We start from the raw sequence: 21,492 nt of genomic DNA, 5'->3' as shown, positions 1-21,492 counted from the left end.
AAGGCTCTTGAGGTTAGCCAGAGGCAACCGTGCAGATGCAAGGTTTGAACACCATCCCAACCCAGAAGTTAGGTGCCATCACTAAACTGTCACAGGTTCAAAGAGTGGCTGCCTTGGTGTTAGAAGTCAGTAAGTAGTGACCCTGTGGGTATTTGAGAGAAGACCCAGGTATGATGAACTAGTGGCCAGTGGGCACCTTTGTCTTCAAATGCACCCAGAAATTGCAGTTTTCCTCACTGCCACTGCTTGGTACCACTATAGCAGGGAATGCGGTGCTGTGTGATGTTGCCATTGTTTCTTTTGACACTTTTTATATGTCCCTGTTTGAGACTGAAATGTGGTTAAAAGCTCTAGATACAGGTTTATGCCTCTTCTTTCTTAGCTAAGAAGTTAAGAAGGAGACTGGTATAGTTATAGGTCATAACATTTAATTAAAAAGTAAGTAAGCATTAAAATACCAACATTCCAAGTGTCCTCATAACAATTAAGTGGTGCTGAATAGGCAAGAAAAGTGGGAAGTGCAGTGTCCTTTGTAAGCTGAGCATCATGCAGTGAGCGATAATGGAAGAGGAGTCTCCAGCAGGGACACTGCCATCAAACACACAGTCTGTAGAGACAGGAACTACACATAAAAGCCTGTTCTAATTTGTCTGATCAAAGCTTCCTGTCACATTCAAGTGCAGACCTTTTCCACCTAGGCTCTTTGTAGGACAATGTGTGTGTGGTGAGGGGAATGTTCAAGAGGCTGTTGTTCAACAAGTGCCAAGTGCGATTTGTTTAATGCCAAATCTCCTGTGTGAAGTTAGATGTATGTGCCAATGTCAAATATCTTAATCTGAGCCCTAAGTACTGATAGAATTCTTTTCTCAGATGCACTGTCAAAGTTAGGCAGTGTGTAAGTTCAACAAGGCTTGTGGTTTACAGTATCTTCTTAATGGATATCATTGCATTGCATATTAACGGCCTCAGCAGTGTCCTTATTAAAAATTTAGCTTGTTATTTCTACAGTAAACAAGATGATGCTTGCTTTGCAATAGATAACACAAACTAGTTCATGAACACCAGCCCCAGCAAAGGCTTGTTTGTCGTGAGTTTGCACGTTGGGGTTCAGCTTTGTGCAGATTTTCTTTGGCTTAATAAGGATTGAATTTGTGCCGAAGCCTTTTCTTTAGTGAGCCACTAAGAGGCTCTCTTTCCATTACCCTGCTGCTTATTTTCACAAAACTTGTAAGAGTTTAATACCTTTGAGCCATCTGTCTCTCTGTCAAACCAGCCAATTTGTTCCGAAGTTATTGGTGGAGGCGATAAGGAGCCTGACACAGAAAGGGAGGCAGACCAAAAACACAAAGCCTGGCCATGTCAGCAGCATTTCCTTAGGAAATCAGTCTAAACATTGATTGCACCAAAAAAATCTTATGAAGTCTTTGTGGACTAGATCTCTTTCATATAAATTTCTCCAAGTTTTGAATTTAAAATTGGGTTATAAAAATAGGTAGAAGAGAATTTCAGCCTATGACTGGGAGCTTTCCCCTATTTTTCAAATGCAGCATGAGAGAAAGCCCAAAACAAGGCCTGAGACCAGGAAGTGGTATTTGTTCAAGAAGCACCTGCGCAGTTGGGGGAACTGTCCAGCTGTGGCAGTGGGATCTGCTCAGAAAGCTGCACCTAATGGACATCTGACTTGCCAGTTCACAGACCACTTCTGCAAGGCCATCATTTACATCTCATGTTGTCATATCTGTCCAGAAGCTCTGGCACTTCCTGTCGAGTTCAAATCTGCTCACATCGAGTAAGTCTCTTAAATCAGCCCATGTCAGCTCAGGGAACAGTGCTATTTGCATTGCAGCCACAGTACCATTGCTTCAGGCTTTCAATAGTCATTTGACAAAATAACTTCAGTGCTTCCAAAAGCTTACAGTAATGGCTCTAACCCTTATCTTCATGCACTGTGTGTAGTTCCACCCAAACAAAGGAGGTTATGTTGAGCAACTGGGTGAGTCAATGTAGGTTCCAAACTGAGCATAGGCTTAGGAACAACAGTTGGTTACAACAGACGGGAGGAGCACATGCTAAGAAAGATATAACTATCAGCAATTGAAAACATAGCAAGGCCAGAGGCAAATGATATGTACATATGGCTTATGTATGAGTACATACGCAGTATTTCTTCCACACTCAGTAATTAAAAACAATTAAAATTTTGCCTGGTGGGAAATTTAGGTTTCTCATGTTAAAACATGGTATATAATTTCATTAGATGGTAAAATGAGACTATCATATAACATTTGTCTCCACTTTCGCTGTAATAGGGACAAAAATATTCTTAGGGCATAAATAGCAATGGACTTTAGTCATAAGTGAATAGTTGCTTCATTATGTTGCTGTACTGCAGCAGGGAAGTCTTCATGACCATATGGAAAGCCCACGCCCAGGGCTGACTAGGAATGCCTGATAATCACACACAAACAGGTCACAAAGTGGCACTAGTGGTACTCCTGGGCATCTGAGAAACAGTCTGGTACTGCAAAAAAATCAGAATTTTCATCATGTGTACTTGTCATGTGGTATGTAGCTACTATGGCAAATACCCCGTATGTGGATCAGATATCCTGGTCAGAGGTTGAAGCAAGCTGGGGCCTCTTTCCGCTGGGCCCCCATGTCAGGACCCTAGAAGCCCATGCATTAGGTGGCACCCCAATATACACTTACCCTTTGGGCTGCTTACCTGCTTGTCATCTCTGGACTTTCTGATTTATTAAGTTACGATACAACACAGTGGAACAGATAGAGTAAGACAGGCTTTCAGCATTAAATCCATTTTGCAATAGTTCCATGCCCAGAAATTCATTTAAGATCTGTATCACTGCCCAAGCTGAATCAGGCCAGAGGCATTGGGCGTATTTACCCTAGTGTGGTGTCTCAAGCACAGGCAGCCCACCACACCAGGTACAAACAACATCTCTTACCTACCCCTGCAATGAGCAGGTGCTTTCATTCAGTGGCAACAGCTTAATAGGATTGCAAAAGCTGTACATGCCAGTCATCCCATTGCAGGGTAATTTCTAATGACCTGCCTCTCTGTTGTGTCTCATTTGTGGAAGAAGCTGTCACACAGCTCATCAAAGTGAATTTAGCCCCATTTGTACTTGCCTGTCAAGTGTCTAAGCTCTCGTTTAAGCGTCTCGCTTATCACAGCAAGGAGGTACTAAAGGTTTTTGTTGTCCTGTCCTTTTTAATTATAGCTGGACAGTACTTTAATAAATGGCAATAGAAGTAAACAAGTTTCAGAATAGAAAATGAAGGCTTGTATTATACTGTAGCTATTACTTAGCATCCCACAAATCAGTCAGCTGGGAGCTATAACGTGTTACTGCTGAGGACCTGCATTAGCAGTAGCCTTGTTTTCAAGGCTTTGATATATATATATAGTCTTTGCTACCTTATTAATATTCACAGAATGAGAGAAATATAGCCATGAATATCTGTCTAGCAATAGACCATTTGGGAAAGACACAAAAGTATTGATTTCTATTTTGCAGTATTCAGTGATCATTAATTTCCTCACACCAGTTGCCATAATTAAGTTAAGGCTCTCTCTCCTGAATGTGAACAGATTGTAGCACACCACACAGGGGTTTGATGTGCAAGAAATACAACCAGATTTTACACCGCGGTTCCCACCTTTTAGTGAAAGTGAAACGTATATATATATATGTGTATATATATCATACCAGGATGGACACGGATTTTTGTGGTGCTGACATGCCCAGGAGTCTGAATTGTTGAAAACCTGGGTAATTAACGTTTTCTGACAATGTGTGGTGACTGAGCACCTTTATGGGGCTTGGTGGCCCCAGGATCCAGATGCTGCTCAGGCCATCCACATGCTGGGGCAGGTGCAAGTAGGGTGCTGAGCAGAGCCAGAGGCTGTCATAACTCCGTCAGAGAGGCTGGGGATGGAACTGAGTGTCTCAGACTGTAAATTAAGTGCTTGCTTTGGATACTCTGTTTCCCACACTAACCCCAGTGAGAAAATCAGGCAGCTCAATGCCATTCTGCATTAATTTTATTTCTTATTTCATTTTTTCATGTCTCTGAAATAGGATTTTCTTCTAACTTGGAGTATTCCTTAGAGCTCAATGAGAACTGGGAAATATTTCCTAATACTGGGCAATTACAGAGTTTTTTGGATAGAGGTCCTGGGGAAAATCATGTCATATATATGTCTGATTTGAGAATAAATAAAGGGTTTCAATTTACATTTACATGCATGAAAATCACCTTTGGACTCAGATTAAGCCCAGAAAGCATCAGCCCCAAAGGCACTACCTTGACAGAACTTCTAGGAAATGTAAATGAGGGTTAAGAACTGAATTTGTTGTTGAGCAATTATCTTCAAAGCAACTAACACTAAACTAATCTTCTGCAGAAAGTGATGAAGCGCTCTTGTGTGGGAAAGGCAGGCTGCAAAATCCTCTGGTAATTGCAGTTGTGTGATATGCTCAGTCTTCAGCAATGGAACAATGGGCTGAGAATAGGCAGGACAAGAGTGAGGGACACTGGCTGGAGACTCGGGTTTGCAGAAGTTTTGCAGCCAAAACTTCTGAGTGAAGCAATGCCTTGGTAGGAAGGGCTGCATTGGCAGGCTGGGGGTGGTTCTTTGCCTTTGGAGGCTGAGGATCTTCTCTGACGCCTTTTCCCCTCCCAGGATGATTTAATTCAGGTTTGAGCAAGTAATGCCAGGGCCCAAACTCATGTTCAGACTCATGTCCAAATCATTCTCAACCACTCTGATGAAATGTTTGTGTGTAACATGACAGGCTGGGAGCTCTGCCTTGTAGTACGTTATTAGAAAGGAATTTCAAGAAGAGAGAGGCTTCCTTCATGTTTTACTCATCACTGAAGATTTATTACGTCCAAAGAAATGCTTCTTCTTCTTAGGCTTCAGCTTTGGAAAACTACAATGCCACATTTTCAAAGCCAATTTAGTTCTTGTGGTGTACAGTTTAATAGAACAACTCTGTTAGGGACATCTCTCTGCAAGAAGTAGTACTAATTTGAAAAACTTGGAATAAATCTTGCTCAAGTTTTATTTCTTTTTTAGGATAAAAAAGTGCTAAATATATATAAAAAGGCGTGTAATGGTTATATATAATTTGAATGAGTGACAATAGTATGAGTTAACTGTATGTTTCTTTTGAAAGATAATAGAATTGTGGTTTTTGCAAATTAGGTAATAGAAATGTGATTAAGGAGCTACTGCAGTTTAAAACAGCCTTCTTGCTACAATAAGAAAGAGAAAACAAACCTTTTTGCTTGGTTTCATTTTACTGGGTTAATCAGCAATTAGAAAGTTGAAAACAAGTTTGTACCCAGCTCTGTACTTATCCTGGGAGTACAGTTGAGCACTCAGAGTACACCAGTCTCATTTTTATCACCAGAGGAAGAAAATTGTAGCCCTAAGCTGTTCTTTACGGGAGGCAAAATCACAATTTGTTGCTGGATCTCTGTGTCTCTAGTCCTGGTCTCAGTGCTGCCCCCTTTCCCAGGCATCTGGCATTCAGCGATTTGTAAGTTTCAGTTAAGTCACTATAAAAAATGAGTAGCTTGAGGGTACTGGTTTATTACTGGTATCCAACTCTGTTTTCATTTACTAAATGACATTCTTAAAGCTTCTATTCTGAACATAATCACCTTAGGGTATGCACTGAGCACAGCCCTGGATGATTCAATTATTTCTGAATGCTCTTCTGTCCCCAGAACATAGGCCTTCGCACATTAGCAGCATGGTTAGTGTTTCACAGTTGTTCTCTTTGCACTCATCAGGGTTTTCCCAGGAACAGGCTGGAAGTCTACAACTTGCTGCTGCTTCTTGAAAGCATGTTACCATTATGTCTCTCCTCAAAGTAGTTGACTTCTCCAGATGAGTGTGTTAAAGCTGACGGACGTATTTTTTTGTTCTGTTTCTTTTACAGCTGTGCTTTCCCCATCCCCATACTGTTTATGAAACCTTTGCATACCTCTCATAAAGCTAAATTACAGAAATTTATAGGACACTCTTTGTCCACATGAATTATCAGACAAAAGTACAGTTTCCGCAAAGTTTTCTGGGAAGCTGCTGTAGGGAATCATAATCACCATCAGCATGTGCTCTGTTTCCAAAACTGTCCCATATTCTGCAGGACAAAAACAGTCCAGACCAAGAGGTGAGCCAGGAACCTCAGAACTGCAGCAAGTCTGCAATTCAGAGATCAGAGGTGTCAAAAGAGTTGCAGAGTTATATTGATGAGGAAGAAATGCTGAAAAGAAGGAACACATCAAAGCCCACACATCTTTTCTGAAGGGATATCAGAAGTGAATGTGTTAACAAGTGCTGAACGTGAATATTTTTGATTTTGTACAATTTTCCAGATTTCAGTTCATTTCATAGGCAATTTTTTTGTAATGAGACAACAGTCACTGGCTGAACTGCCATGTATATGAGGGTTTCCTCAGTCATTAGTAAAAATCAGAAATGTGCATGTTAGCTAAGTCCCTTATCAGTAGTTATCCAATGTAATTTTGTTCACTCCTCTTTCCTGACCCCCCAGCTGCTGTGGTTCCATTGCCAGTAGTGTGCTGGCATATCCCATATCTCTGAATGGGCATTTCTCACTCCTGTCTAGTCTAGGTACACATGCTCAAAATAAGTTTGAAGTCTTTTTGCCCTCTGCTTTGCTACTCAATACTTCAGCCACCTCAGCTGCCCCAACTCAGTCCAAACATACACCAGAGCGTTGCTGGGCACACTGGTATTTTAGTCACTCAGACTTAAACTCTCTCAAGACTTTTGTGGCTGGGAGGTGTGATGGGCTTGAAACTTTTAGTAAAAGCTTGCCACATTTGACAGTATTCCAGTGAACCAACATGTTTTTCAATATCTCAGCTGTTGGACTGCTGAGGAAGCCAGAGTTGCCAAGGTCCCTTTAGCTGGTAAAGAGTCAAGTTTCCAGATTCCCTGTGCCCTATTCAGGATCCTGGAAATCGTGGCAAAGGCTTTCGTATGTGCAGCTCAGCGCACTTCTGTTCATATAAGAGTCTCCTGAGTTCAGGGACTCAAGATAAGTGACTTCAAAACACCTCAGAACTGCCAAGCTTGGAGCTCATGACAGGTGCTGGCTGCTCCTGGTGTAGCTGTTGTCAATGACCTGGCTCTTGCTTTCATACCAAAGAATGTGTCATTGCATCCTTGTCCATCAGTTGGAAAATCTAGGGGCATTAGCAAAGGCCAGAGCCAAGCACTCTCTTCCTGATATTTCTTAGAGGTGAATATGTTAGAATTTCATTTTGGAGGAAAATTTAGAAAAGTCACTTTTGATCCTGCAGAAAATGCAACTGAATTTCTGTGTGTCCTGCATGTGGCAAGTAGTGCAGACACATACCTTCCCAGCTGTTCAACAATCCCAGAGCAAATCTGGAAGAATGTGAGAAATAATCACAGTTCGAGAGCCTCAGGAGCAACAAAAGCATACAGAATGTGGAAGCAGAGATGGCCTTACTGAAGACCAGAAAATCCACTTTTTTTTTTTTCTCAACTGAAAATAAATTTTTATTTATAAAAGAACATGATTGACATACTAATTCTGAAAGGATGGATGTTTGCATCCACTCAAGTTCAGCAAACAAAACTGTATTACAGCTTAACTTCTATTGCTTCTGTAGTGCATGTGCTGTTGCAAAAAAAAAAATTGGAATACAAGAGGAAGTCAAGGCATAAAATATGAATTGAGGCTTTGTGAAGGCATTGTTAAAATCTTGCCATCTGTGAAGGGATGAGGTTTAATATTTCTTCCATCTGCAATTCAATGAAATTGTACTGATGCAAATCTGATTAAATCAAAGGGTTAGTCACTTCCAATTATTTTTATTAATGACCATGGATATAATCACTGTAAACATAGAGTTTCTGACACTTAATAGAAAGGTTTGACCTCGTAAAGCTTAAACCCATTAGTTCATTTAGCTTGGCCTCCTGTCTGTCTAATGGCTTGTGTTGAAAACAGAATTTGGTTGTTTAGCTTCAATACTCTTCCCAGAAATTCACCCTGTATTGATTAGGAGACAAAAAAAAGAAATATAATGTATGAAAATCATATGCTTAACTTCTAAATTAAATCTGTCTGTCCTCACATTTCAGACATTCTTCTTGTGCTTTCTTTCTGGAATGAAGAGACTTTCACTGTCAGATATCACTTCATTCTGATAGAACTATTTATCAAGTTGGGGGTTTTTTAGATAGGCGAAATTACTGCTCCTCACTGTGCTATTACTTTGTTCCATACTTAAACAATTCCTGTAGTTGTTTTTTGAAACCTCTCAATTTTTTTTTAAAAAATGATGTCAAATCTGTCCCCAACATCCTTGCCTGTTTATTATTTCCCTGTCATATCCTTAGGGATCAAATTACACAGCATTTTTTCCACAGCACTGCACAGCTATTTCTTCACCCAGACCATTTTGGAATCAATGACTTCATGATCACATCATCTTTTCAGAGGATTCAGTCACTCACCTGAAGAAGGAATGAGTTTTACCTCCTAAGGGCAGGGGCTCTTTGACTGGATGGAGGGCAGATGAGTGTAGGAAATTTTTTTATTATAGGGAAGAAAACTGATTCTAAGGAAAGCTTTAAAATCCCTTTGTGGTTGTGCTGGGGCAGTATTTTGGATTTTGAGGTTGGCAGTTCAGCAGTGCTGAAATGGAGGAGCAGGATGGCTTTTGGGTGGGAGGTGAGTAGCATGCACCTCCTGCTTGCTGGGATAGTATCCCGTGGGTTTATTGTTCACAGTATGGATACACAGTGATACTGCCCTGATACTGCTTCTATCGTATTTTCAGTGTGTTTCTAGTAACTTCCATGAAAAAAAGGTGCATTTTAGGTTGAAAATGTCTTTCACATACATTCTAGTCAGAGTCAGCCTCTTGAAAATCCATTTAAAGAGCAAATCATGGGTCTCTGAAAAGAGATGCAGGAAAGTCTTAAAAGCATGAAATTCAGTGATTTGGAATAAAGGAAGCTTAAAACAGACAACATCTGTTGTTTTCAATCCCATGGGATTTTCTGCTTTTCTTTTTTTCCAAATCCTAGCCCTTAATGAAGAGCAATGTCAGATTTAGAAAGGAAAAAAAATGTTTTCTACAAAATTAGAAATGTGTCTGGAAATCTGAAATCCTTGGGTATCTAAGCCAGTGTCTGCTCCAGATCTGTGTTTGCTAATGGAGAGAGGTCCAAGTATTGTGTCATCACAACAGTTTACAAGTGCTACCATATACTTAATCAGTCCACAATGGGGTAAATATTTGCTGGAGAAAAAGAATTTCAATTTAATTTTTAATGGCCAAAACCAGATGCAGAATTGGACCCAGAGGCTAAGTGGAATTGCCATTGCATATACAATAGCAGAAGCTACTAAAATAGTTGGGGGATCACATAATTTCAGGGAAATGCAAAATGTTTCAATGAATAACCAGGGTTATTAAGATACTGCTAGAAATAGTTTTTTATAGACAACAGGTTTTTTATACTAAATTTCAGCATACTAAATAGATGCATATGTAAATCACCTTCTGTCAAAATAACTTCTGATACAAACTTTGTTTTCTTAAAGTTTTGGAAAACTTTAAAGCAGTTCTGAGATACTGAATCAACATACCAATGTCTTAACAATGTCGTAGCTGGCACTGCAGAACTCTTCAAGTATCCTGTGGTTTCTTTTACTTTTTGTGCTAGAAAAGGATGTGTAAAGGGAAGGAATCTGAAAATAGCTACAACACACTTTCTGTTGCTGCAGGTACGGGAGTAGCCTTTTGGTGGTATAAGCTCATCACATGCATTGACATATTTTTGTACATTGTGCCATGAAGCCAGACAAGAAAATTGCTGAATCATATCACGATCTCTAAACAAACTGACCTGCTATGCAGATTTCTGGCTTAAGAGAAGAATTAAGTTGATTGTGCGAAATAAACCTGAGCTTTTTGCCACAAGTACATCCCTGATGTACATTTAAATTCTATCCTGCTTGTGAGTAAAAGTTCATATACCCTTACCTCTGTGAGGGAAACCAAGGAAAAATCTTTGGATGCCTTGTTAGCAGTTACCTTGCCTGGGGATCTGTCTCTTATCCTTTTTTTAATTACATATCTTGCCCGTGTCATTTGTTGCTGTTGCAACCTTTTGGCTGGTCTTCAGAGTGCAGTCCAATTGCAGCTACCTTCTAGTGCAAGGCTTTGGCAAATCTGACATGTTGACTCTCCCTGCCGGCTGCCTTGGCACCCATGCAGCACTGGAGCTCTTGTTCACCCGTTTGCAAAGGCCTGTAAACTGCAGGTCATGTTGGCCTTGGGGAGCCTTCACTGTTTGCTGTCCAGAGGAACACAGCTGGGCTGCTGAAACTTGTATGTCCCAGGGAAAAAGATTTTGAAGGATGACTTCATGGCCTTCTCTGAGCTGGTGGAGCCATTGCATTTCACTCCCTGGACACATGCAGGAAGGGTCATGCAACAGAGCTCTTTGCTCATAGCCTCCCTCTTCCCCCCAGTAATTACAGTTTTGTTTGCCAAGCCAAATGAAGAGCTGGCAGGGTGAAATACACGTGGTGTTGAGCAAGTCCTTCCCTTTGCACATACATATTGTTACATGCCTATAGCAATAATAATTCTGATTTGTCCATGAGCTGCACTGAGGAGTGCTTTCAAGATACACATCTCTCTTAAGCTCCTTCACAGAGTCTTTACAAGCAGCATGTGTATGGAAAAAATTCAACAGCTCTGGAGTGCATCACAGATACGTTTGTTAAAGCAGTGTGTGTATGGTGTTTTTTGTAAGTAGACTATAAAGTAATGAAAAACTTAGTCATGTAACTTCAGCTTTGATTTCCATTCTTATTAAAGCTGCTACCACATCTCTGATACAGCTGAGTTGCAGCGGGACAAGGGAGGATTAGCTTGATTCCTAGCTTTATTAATGATGCTGATACAGTTATTTCATTAAGGTTCTTGTTATTTTTGGTTATCTTGGACTGCTCTGAGAGTTTCTTATGCAAGTAAAAAGAAGGGGCATGAACTCTGTGGTAAATCCACTGACTCAGTTTAATATTGACAGCTTTATCTGGACTTAAGCCACTGTATGTAGGATCCAGATCTGAGCTGACTTCTGACTGTGAGCACGTAGGAATTTTTTTTTTTTTTGTGAACTTGGTAGTGTTTCAGTGTTTGCAGTAGTCTTGTAAGTCTAGATGGTTTAAGGTTCATTCCCTGTGTGAGCTGACCATCTGCTCTCAGTAATTGCAAATTCACTTCCAGTATTAATGAACTGTTCCTGTGTTCTTGCATTTCTCTGAAATGCCTCCGGCAACTGTTCCTTCCTCACATGGAAAAGTCACAGCAGCTGTGGGATTCACAAGGACCTCAGTGCTTGTCTCTTGCTACACTTCGGGCAGCAAACCGCAGAGTGCAAATAACTTTTCTAACTGCCTAATAACTGCAAACCCATTAAGTGTAAATTCTGTGACACCAGAAAAAAAAACCAAACCACTTGCTTTAAAAGAGCCCTAATGGGATTAGAGACTGTATGAACACCTGGGATTGCTCTCAAGGCCGCCCAACTGGAACATGTTAGAGATAAGGACCCAGCTTTTCCTTCAGTGTTGGTCAGAGAGACTGCAAGCTGCCCAGTGAAGCTGGGGCTGGAAGCCTGACATGCTTCCACATCTCCAGGCACCCAACTCCCTCATAGTTGCCTTCATAAAGTGGAAAAATACTCATGCCACTTCCACATTTTTCTTTCACTACCAAACCAACAGACTTCTGCTTTCTTAACAAAAAATGTGTTGTCTTCATGAATGCAGCCAGATCTGTCTTAAATCTGTTTATCCTCCTTTGATAAAGGACCAGTCCCAGCAAGAGCCCCAGACAGTGCTTTGCACACTTCTCCCAGCACACAGGTTTGGTGTGCAGGATGTGCTGCACCCTGCACAAACTGTGTGCTGGTCTCCTCCTGCTCTGGAGCTCCAGTCACAGCATGAGCTCTGCTGTGGCTTCCCTGCACACTGCATCGGGACAAGCCAGGTGCCACAGCCCAAGGATGCCCATCACGCCATGCTGGGAGGGCTGTCAGCCTCAGCCCACCAGGGCAAGGCACATCAACCCAAACTGTCTTCTGCATTGAGATACTTACCAACAGCTACCACTAAATATCATGAAATGCAAAAGCCACAATCCTCTTCTTCCACACCGAACAGCTCGAGTTGTACACTTGGACACAAACTACCTGATTGCTAGTTTCTTGTAGAACAGCCATCCAAGGACACAGTGGCACTCACATTTTCATCATACCTTAATGCTTTTCAGGTGTCCGACCACCAACCAGAAGGTACTTAAACCCACATTCCCCAGTCTCAATAGAATGTTTCACCACAAGGTTGCCAAGTACTTGAGAGCAATACAAGAGAAATAAATATGCATTTTTACTAAGGTCATTGGTTTTTATTGGGCTGTCCTGAAATTTCATTTTAGGAATTGTGCAACATTTATGCTATTTAATGATCTGTGGCACAAGTGTGGAACATGACAGAGGTTGCAGAAGACACAGAAGTATTTAACTAATCCAGATGACAGAACATAAAAGGAACTTAAATGGGACATAATTTAGCTAGGTGTATGCACAGCACAATGGCAGATGAAATTCAACATTGCAAAAAGCAGGGCAATCAATAGCTGTGAAGAATAATCTGATCTATATTGACCCTTTGTAGTTTTCTAGATAACCTGTCACAAGCTTGCAAGAAGACATTTAGATGTGATTTCCAGCCTCAGGCTCTGCAGGGGCCATGTTCCTGTGCCTCCTGTGGAAGTCCAGGTTTGATATACTCCCTTACAGCTCAGCTCTGGGCAGATCTCTCCTGATTTTCATCTGTTTACCTGTGTCCCTCACAGAGGGGTGGGATATAATCTCTGAATAACCAGCGAAGCCCTGTTTGGAGTTACATTGGAGGAACTGAGTATTGCTTCTTTTTGTTATACTACCCCTATGTGTTTCTCAGCGTATGGAGAGACACCCTCGGATTTCTTCCCCACAAACCAGCCTCCACGTTGTTTTTCCGTGCACGTGTTTGTTGCTGCAGTTCTGCAGCAAACTCTGCTCATTAAATCCCCCTCACGCTTGGCATCCTTTCTGTTGACTGCTGCAGCTTGCCAGGCTCCAATGAGTGAGTGATGTTCAAAAGGCACAATTGATTTTAAAAGAGGCCCATTAAATTTGGCTACTCATTGTTTACTTTGGGCTTGTCACAGAGGAGTAGCTTCTCTTCAGCCAGCTGTAGTTTCTTCTCCTCCCCGTCTTCCTGATCATCCTCCTCATCCATCTCCTCCTCAGGTTTCCAGTGGTAGGCGAGCAGAGCTGGCTACCCACAGCAGGTCCTACTGTTCCCACCGGCCTGCCAGGACTGGGGTGCCTCGCTGTACTAAGGAAGTGTTAAGATTTTACTGTTGGAAGGAGACAGTCTCATTTTTGGTGCTTCCCATTCCTCGTCTCCTCGTCACTGGATTCCGGCAGCCGGGTCCAGGGCAGGCGTAAGGGCTTCACGGCCTCTAGTGGGCAAGGGCCGGAGCTGCAGGGCTTTCCAGCCACTACCATGGAAAACTGTACTTTCTGTAAATGGGTACATGTTTACCCTGGTTTCCTATGGAAACAAGGCTTGCGCAAGCGCTCCCTCTGTGTGCGCTGTCTCCACACCCTCGGCAGCTCCGGAGCCTGATTTCCGGCTGATTTGACGGAGGTGCGGGGATTTCACAACCAGTGCCTCCAGCGTTTGTGTCAATAGGTGTGTCTGTGTCAAGGAGGAACTTTAATGCGTTTTCTAACAGCAATATTCTAACATGTATTATTGTACAACTTCACACAGTACAAAACTGCAGCATCGGAGAGAGTTTGCGTTTGAAATCCCTTGTGAATCACATGTGTACATGTGCCCGGAGAAATCCTGACCCTTAATTTTGCTTGATAATTTGGTTATTGTAGACTTTAAAAACTTATATTTTCCATGACACGGTAAGGTAGTCCTGCTGGGAGGGGAGAGGGGAGACTCTCCAGGTTGCTGGTACTGCCCAGACCATCACAGCACACTGCCTGCTTTGTTGCTTATAAACCTAAACTGGTGCTTGAAAGACCCAAATCTTGTATTTTCTTTCCGGTTTTAGCTTCCCTATTTAGAATGGTTTTTAACAGCAGTCATTAAATATAGCAACTAAAAATGAAGCTCAGAGACAGATTCTTCATCAGAGTTCAGAGAAGCAGTTTCCATAAGTCAGTAAGAACAAAGGAATTAATTTAGATTAAAACTTTCCTGCAAAATGGCTGCATATTTGATACCTTATCTTCTCCTTATTTTTGTTTGGCTGTATTAAAGATGGGAGAAAAGATATGGCTGGACTGCAGGCCTACTTTGGGTTAATCCAACAAAACAAGCAGTCCTTCAAGTGAAAAAATGGAAATGTGTTGTCTCCTTCATCATGTCTTGCTTCTTGCAACATTTCTGTTTGAAAACCTCTTTCTCAAGTCACTTGTTGAATGCCTTGGTGTACTTAGGGCATCCAAAAATATTTTTTAAAAATTGTGAAATGGATTTAGATTGAAGTTGTAGGAAGTTGATCTGTAAGTGTACCTGAAGTAGTTAGGATGGGAGTTTTCATTTCAGAAAACTTACTTCTCATGTGTTGCAAACACTTGAAATGAAAGAATTACTGGTAATGACTTTTCTGAGTTCATACCACAAATGCCAAGCCTGCAAAGACTGAAAATTGCTCGCATGGAACCATTCCGCTTTGTCCTTGGATACAGAGAATCTCACAGAGGTTTTTTTTACCCTCTCATTTTTCCTAGAAGTGATTTTTGAAAACAAAACCACAGTGTGGCCTTTTAGTGCTAGGAAGTCTTTGTTGCTTCTGCCAAGAGAGTTAGAGGAGGACAAGGCCAAGTGTGGCATCATTCACCAAGTGTGGTACACAGAAATATGTCTAATTGGGACCATCTTAGGAGGTAGTAGAGTATTGTAAGTTAAATAAAACTGTGCTGTCTCCAACTCTTCTGAAAAATCCTTTCTTTCTGTTCCCTTGTACTAATGCTCTTCATTTCTAAAACCCAGTAGTGGCCTCTGCCTTGGCTGCATTGGTTGTAAATGATAGTCTCACATGTCTGGGTACCTTCCCAGCACTGACATACATAATCAAGTTCCTTATATCAAATCTCACTTTGCAGGAAATTACTTTGGGAGAATCCATCATCTTCTTTGCCCAAAGCTGCATAAAGTACTGCCAGTTTTTGTTTTTCTTTCATTTTTTCCTCCTCTGTAAATCATGCTAAAAGATCTTAAGGATAATGGTAATAGAAATATGATTAGTAAAGTTTTTTGTGCATGTGTGGCTTGAAAGAAAATGAATCTGTCAATAGCATAGCTGACCAAAGAACCAAATGTTAGTTTTTCAGATTTCTGAAAGGTCAGGAAGACGATGTTGCATACCTCAATCATGCTGACTTTTGCTCAAAAAGAATCTTTGCATGTTTAAAAAATAATATCATGAAATAGTCACCAACCAGACTAATTTCTTTTCTCTTCAGTCATTGTGAGGATGGGAGAATCACACACTGAGAGGCACTGCTAACATGGAGAATTCATGCCCATTCCCCTAAGTGCTTGTTCAGAATAAACCTCTGATATCTTGATTACAGCCTGTTAAGCTCCAGAGCAGTTCCTCTGCTGAGTTGTCAGCATGTAAGCGTTTTTTTCTGCTGATGTTTGAGGCAGGGCTGTGCAGAAAAGCTTTGTCTTTCCCTCTTGGTTAGGGGCAATTTTCTCCTGTGATAAGAAGTACTGTTCTTAATTGTAACAAATCCCACCTTAAAATTCCTGGGAAATGCATGATACTCTGTGAGAGGTATGTGTGGAGCTGGTTTTATTGCAAGAGCTCTTTTGTATATGGATGTATTGTGAAAACTTCATGTTTTCAGTGGAAGTGAAAGAGGAGGTGCTGGAATATGTTTCCTCCCAAGCTCCAGTCTGCAGTAGTAGAGGTAGTAAAAAACTCATACCAGGAGAGCTGCTTTGTGCAGAAGTCTGCTTGCTCTTTTCATAAGTATGGCTATGAATTAGTGCATGTAAATGTAAGTGCTGAGTTGCTATAGGGTATTTAAGTCCTAACATCCTTCGCTCAACAAGCACACTTTCTATGAAGGGGCATTCAGATGCTGGGAGTGTTCTGGCCATAATTTAAAAATATCTGCATTTAGGTGCTGTTATTTATTTCTGGTCTGGAAATGTATTTTGGTCAGGCTTTAAGAAAATCAGTATTAGTAGCACATCAACTTTGAGATTCCATATATCCTATGGAATTACCTTGATATATTTGACATAGTCTCGGTTCCTACTTGTTCATAAAGAGATGTTTGGAAAGACAGCAATCTCATCAGATAAATTACCTGAAATAGTCACAGACCTGGCATTGAGATATGATGGTGATAAATCTATACTTAGGGCTGTGACACAGTCAGCTACCTTTACTACAGCTGCTGTGAGAGACAAGAAATTTCACCCTGGGCAGTGACCATACCTGTTACAGAAACTTCAGCAGTCCCACTAGAGCAGCATTTGGAAGGAGGCCCTTGAAGTCTTAGGCAGTACAGGATGTGTTCTTGGCCTTTTACTGCTCCCCAAGCCAGTGGTACTCTAGCACTTGGCTGGGTATTTGTGGAACACTCTGTTTCCATATGTATTAGTGCTCAAAACCATTAAGTGTTCCACAGCTCTTTTACAAGAGGAGTAATTACATCCTGTTGGCAGAAATTACTCCCGCTGTTTAATTTGGAAACCATATTCTTTGCTTCCAGTCTCGTGTTGTTACACAGCAAAGAGTGGCTGCATTTTCTGCCCAGGGTGGTGACACTTCTCTCTGACATGTGCACGGGGGATGATAGCGATGGTGGTGCTGCCCCTCAGGATGACATTTCAGGTTTGTCTGTGACAAATTTTAATTTGAGTTAATTTTAAATAGTGCAGGCATATAGCTTCAGAAATCCAACTTTTATTCACAGCAACAAAAATATCTTTTCTAGCTCTCATTTCCCTGCACAAGGGATGCTGGGCCAGCCCCTGGGTGCATTGGGTCTTGAGGCAAATGCTGATGCTAAACTTTTCTCTCTTGCTCTGTCCTTTCAAAGCCTTTTATGTACAGAAGGAAACTAGCGCTGCAGATGATTATTGTCTACTAATGGTGTTTTTAATTACTGATTTTCAGGACACCCAATTAACTTTCTGCTGAAAACAAGAATTTTTTTCCTCCCTTGAAGCAAGCCAGTGATTCATATTTTAATATAAACTTTCTAAAGTTTTGACTCGTGCAGCAATTCCAAGAATTTTTATTTCTGAGCTCTTTGAAGCATTTTAACATACTAATGAAATACCGTGCCTCTGTCATCCACAAAGCAAACCTCATGTTAAGCAGGGCTTGCTGTCATTGAAGCATGGCAAGTGCCATTTTCAGGGCCCTTGAGATGCCTTGTCAGACAGCATCTCCTTAGCGGGAGTGTATGGCCACACCTTCCCAGGCCCCAGCCTTCAGGAGCACAGAGGCAAGCAGAAGGTGCCATTGAATCAAGTGTGGCACTGCTGGTCCTAGGGAAGGGAAAAATATTGGGAAACAGAGCTTGCTGAAGAGTGTTTGGAATCAGGATGGAATTTATCAGCTGATCAGTTCAATCAAACCAAAGGGAACTGTGTTGGGCTGGGCTCTGGGAGCTCCTGCTTTGCAGGGAGACAAGCGGGAGATCAGCAGCCCTTTGGTCTCATGATGAGTAAAGCAGAGAGGTGCTGCTTGGCTTTCATAAGTGAGAGCCAAGCTGTAGAGTCCAGAGTTGAAAAACTTTTCTGTTGGCTATTAAAGGGAATGCATGTGACACAGAGATATGCCATGTAAACTCCAGAGATTTCCAGCAGGAGAAAGACTAAATGAGGACCAAGTATAAATGAGAGAGGTTTTTCTGAAAAGTAAGTTAGGTCATGCGTATTTTGATCCTTCAAAGAATGTGTTTGATATTAAAATGCAAAAGTGTATGGCTTTCTCATCAGGTGGAGGTAGCAAACTGTCCTACTTTACATAACAGCCACAGTAGTAAATGAATGACGAATAGTTCAGGATCTCTTTGGGAAATGGCAGTCAGAGGTAAGAGCATCTACTGTATGAAGACTGCCCAGGAGAAAAATCCCCACTCAACATGTTATTATTTAAAATTTTCTGGTTTAGATAGGAAGTTTTCAATTTTCTTTTTTATTTTGATTTTGCCTCGAAGTATCCATTTTGATGCAGAGTTTAAAATAGTGATAACCCAGTATTATATTGCCTTTCCCCTTGTTTTCTTGCTGAAAGTGATGCAGCACTTGCTGAAAGTGTGCAGCACTGAAAGTGATGTACAGTTCCCTCATCTCTATAACTTTTCAAATTCCATAATCTTTAGGAGAAAATATGAGTGTGTTTGTAGGGGAGACCTGAAAACAAGGTTCGTCCATTCCTGGTAGCACAAAGTAAAAGCTTTGCCTCAAGTTCTCCACCAGAATCTGCCAGGGTTAGCAGAGGACATGCAATAAGAAAGTGGGATGAAAGGAAGGGGGCATGCAGCAGGGCACTGGCTCCATGTGCCCTTCCTCTGCAGGTAGCTCAGTTTGCAGTTGTACCGTGGTTATCAGTGGTGTGGTAGTGTGATTAGGGAACAGCAGCAGGAAATGCTGGCAGAATCTGGGAGGCTGGCAGTTGGGAGCAACAGAGGAGATCAAAGGCTTGAGTGCGTTTGCAGACTGGAGAAAAATTGCAAGTCACTCCTGAAATGTGGGCTGGCAGTGCAGCCTGGCCATCAGCTCTGTCTGGCAGTGTATTCCCACGGGAGAGGTGAGTACATGGTGCAGGGGGACACGTCTACAATGCTGCACTAAATTCTCATTCCCCATGGTCCAGCCCCCATTCACTTTGCATTTGGGCATTCAGAAGAGTTGTTAGAGAGGAAATGGCTTATTTTATCAAAGGAGACTGAAACAGGGCTGTGCTGTAGTCTCCAGGATCCTGGCTGATCTTGTTGCCTTCAACTGTATGGTGAAAACTAATGCGGCGAACTTGAGCTGGAGGACCCAAGTGTAACTCAGCTGTGGAGAAGTTTCAGCTGAAAATGGATGTCCAGACTATGAGAGAAGGAAGGCTGCAGAGCAGTGGTGTAGAGGATCTGTAGGCAGACACAAGTGCTTGTCTTCATAGATGAGCATCTTCATCTTGCTCATCTTTTCATCAGTGTCCTCATACCTGCTGTTTCTTCTCAAAGAGCTCAAGGCTTTTCTGCATCTGTCTAGTGTCTCATGCATTCTGTCTTATCAAAGCAAAATCTGACAGTAAGAAGAAATAATGTGTTCTTGAGTACCTTAGAGTTTTAAGATGCAAAATGCAGGTTTTTAATAATTCTGTTTACCACATTATAGGCAAATGGACTACAGTCAGAGTGCCTTTAAACTGTTAAAGCTTTTCCCCAGACAGCCTCATGGTAGAAGGCTTGACATACTAAATATATACAACTCCTAAAAAGAGTACAGGGCCAAGCAGGCACAGCTATCCTGGTTGCATGGAAAAGTCTGAGCTCTTCTAATTACAAGCCATTGGGGGAAAATGGCAAGTCTTTTATTCCTTCTCCTTCCCCTTCCCAGTCCAGTTATGGGAAGCTGAAATCATTTGTGAGCTTGGTGTGCCAGCAGGATCTTGGCAAATCTCACAACAATTTTCATGTGAGGGGGAAGTGAGCTCTGCACAGTGACAGGAGGAACTATCCTGCTGTCCTTCATCCCTGGGACATCTGTATTACCAACCAAGGGAGAGTCAGGGATCCCACAGCCAGGGAACACAGATGGACTCATGTTCACACTGCTTAGGAAGAAGTTGGTACAAGTGGTCCAAAACAGGACCAGCAATGCAGGTGATTTTTTTCTGGAACCTGAGCTTGTTCTATGGCCTTGGGTTCAGCTGTACTGGGCTGCTGTAGGGCTGTGTTCACAATTAGCAAGTAATGTGGCCCAACAGAAGATTTTCAGAAAGAAAAAGTCCTGATATACCATCGTCTATGCTACCACATTTTGCTGCTTTATTGGGGGTTTACTGTTGTTTGAGCCTGTGAACTGCTCACTAGTGGTAGCAGCAGATCTTCCCTTTCATCCCCAAAGAACTCAGTGCACTCTCTGGAACCAAAGCACATGAAAGATGATGTAGAATAAATATATTTATTTCCACCTGCAGCAAACTTTTTTTCTTGTTATTCAGCTGATGGTCAGCAATCTCAGAGAAAGAGCAAATCTTGTCCTCTGTACATTTCTCCAGAAAATAAGCAAAATGCTCTGTAGAAGTCCTTGGAAGATCTCCATCCATACAGTGCTTGTCACACTGTGGTATTGAGTCTTTAATCTCTTCAGAAACCTTTTCTAGAGATTCAAAATTCTGTTATTATTCAAGTGGATATGTACTACTGATGGGTCTCATTTATGGGTTTTCAAGTACACTTTAAAGGTCAAACAAGTAATTTTAATCGGTTATGTGTGGGGTTTTGACAGCTGATAAGTACTGAATGTACACCAGCACCTGGAAAGCAGATTTGCTATATTTATCATTACGTATTTGGATTGGGTGCGGGGATAGTGCTTTGCCCACACTCATTTCACTCTCCATCATCAAATTACTGGCACTGATCAACCAGTGCATCCACAGGAGAGTACTGTCGTTGAGCACTTCAGATGTGAGTCACAGCTTGGACAGGGGCCCAGGACCTGTGTCTCATGGCTGCTGGTTAAGAGAGTAGTAGCTGCGTCAGAGTGGTGTTGTCCTTGTCTCAGAGCATGCCTGGCTACTTAATCCGTACTGCTTTCTCCTAGGCTGCCAGGCTAGTAACCATCTGGAAATTAGTCTGGTGTGGTTGTTCTGCAATTCTTGTGTGCAGGTCATTCATGATGTGGTGGTGATCACAAGGTGACGACTGTCCTCACTTACTGTCTGCAGAACTGAAAGCAAAGAAAATGAAAATGCTTTCCCATTTCAACAATATCAGTCATGGACTTGGAGCAAGGCTTGAGCTTGGGTTCTGTGGCATCAGCTTCTGTCATGTGAAGTAAAGGGCTGACTGCAGTGCTAATGGGAGCAGCAGTGCCTACAGGGGTGAGCAGAAAGGCTGACCAGCCCCAGAATGAAACAGAGGAGATTCTTCAGCTTAGGGAAAAAAGACAGTCAAATTGGATATGACAGAAGCACACAAAGTCATCTATCATGTGGAAAAACTGAACTTGGGAGAATTGTGGGGCATGTAATGAAGTGGTTAGATAGTCGGAATAAATATACAAAAGTCCTTTTTTTGGTGTTTTTCCACTGCATTTTTGGAACATGGTA

At 41.8% G+C, this 21,492-nt stretch overlaps 1 protein-coding gene across 4 annotated transcripts in view; it reads left to right on the top strand.

Annotated features, from left to right (window-relative positions):
* The window catches only part of STARD13 (StAR related lipid transfer domain containing 13), a 289,969-nt gene that overhangs the window by 194,736 nt on the left and 73,741 nt on the right, over nucleotides 1-21,492 (top strand). Inside the window, exon 1 of one of the 4 annotated variants that reach the window (XM_082278695.1) lies at nucleotides 1,742-1,789. The exons of the other annotated variants lie outside the window; for them this stretch is intronic. The gene's annotated coding sequence lies outside the window, so the exon portion shown is untranslated. Of the gene's footprint in view, nucleotides 1-1,741; nucleotides 1,790-21,492 lie in introns of those variants that run through there. 4 annotated transcript variants of the gene reach the window in all.

This window comes from Coloeus monedula, assembly GCF_965178545.1.
Source record: "Coloeus monedula genome assembly, chromosome: 3".
NCBI lineage: Eukaryota > Metazoa > Chordata > Aves > Passeriformes > Corvidae > Coloeus > Coloeus monedula.
Note: the sequence above shows the minus strand (reverse complement) of the source record. Positions and strands in the feature narration are given on the sequence as shown.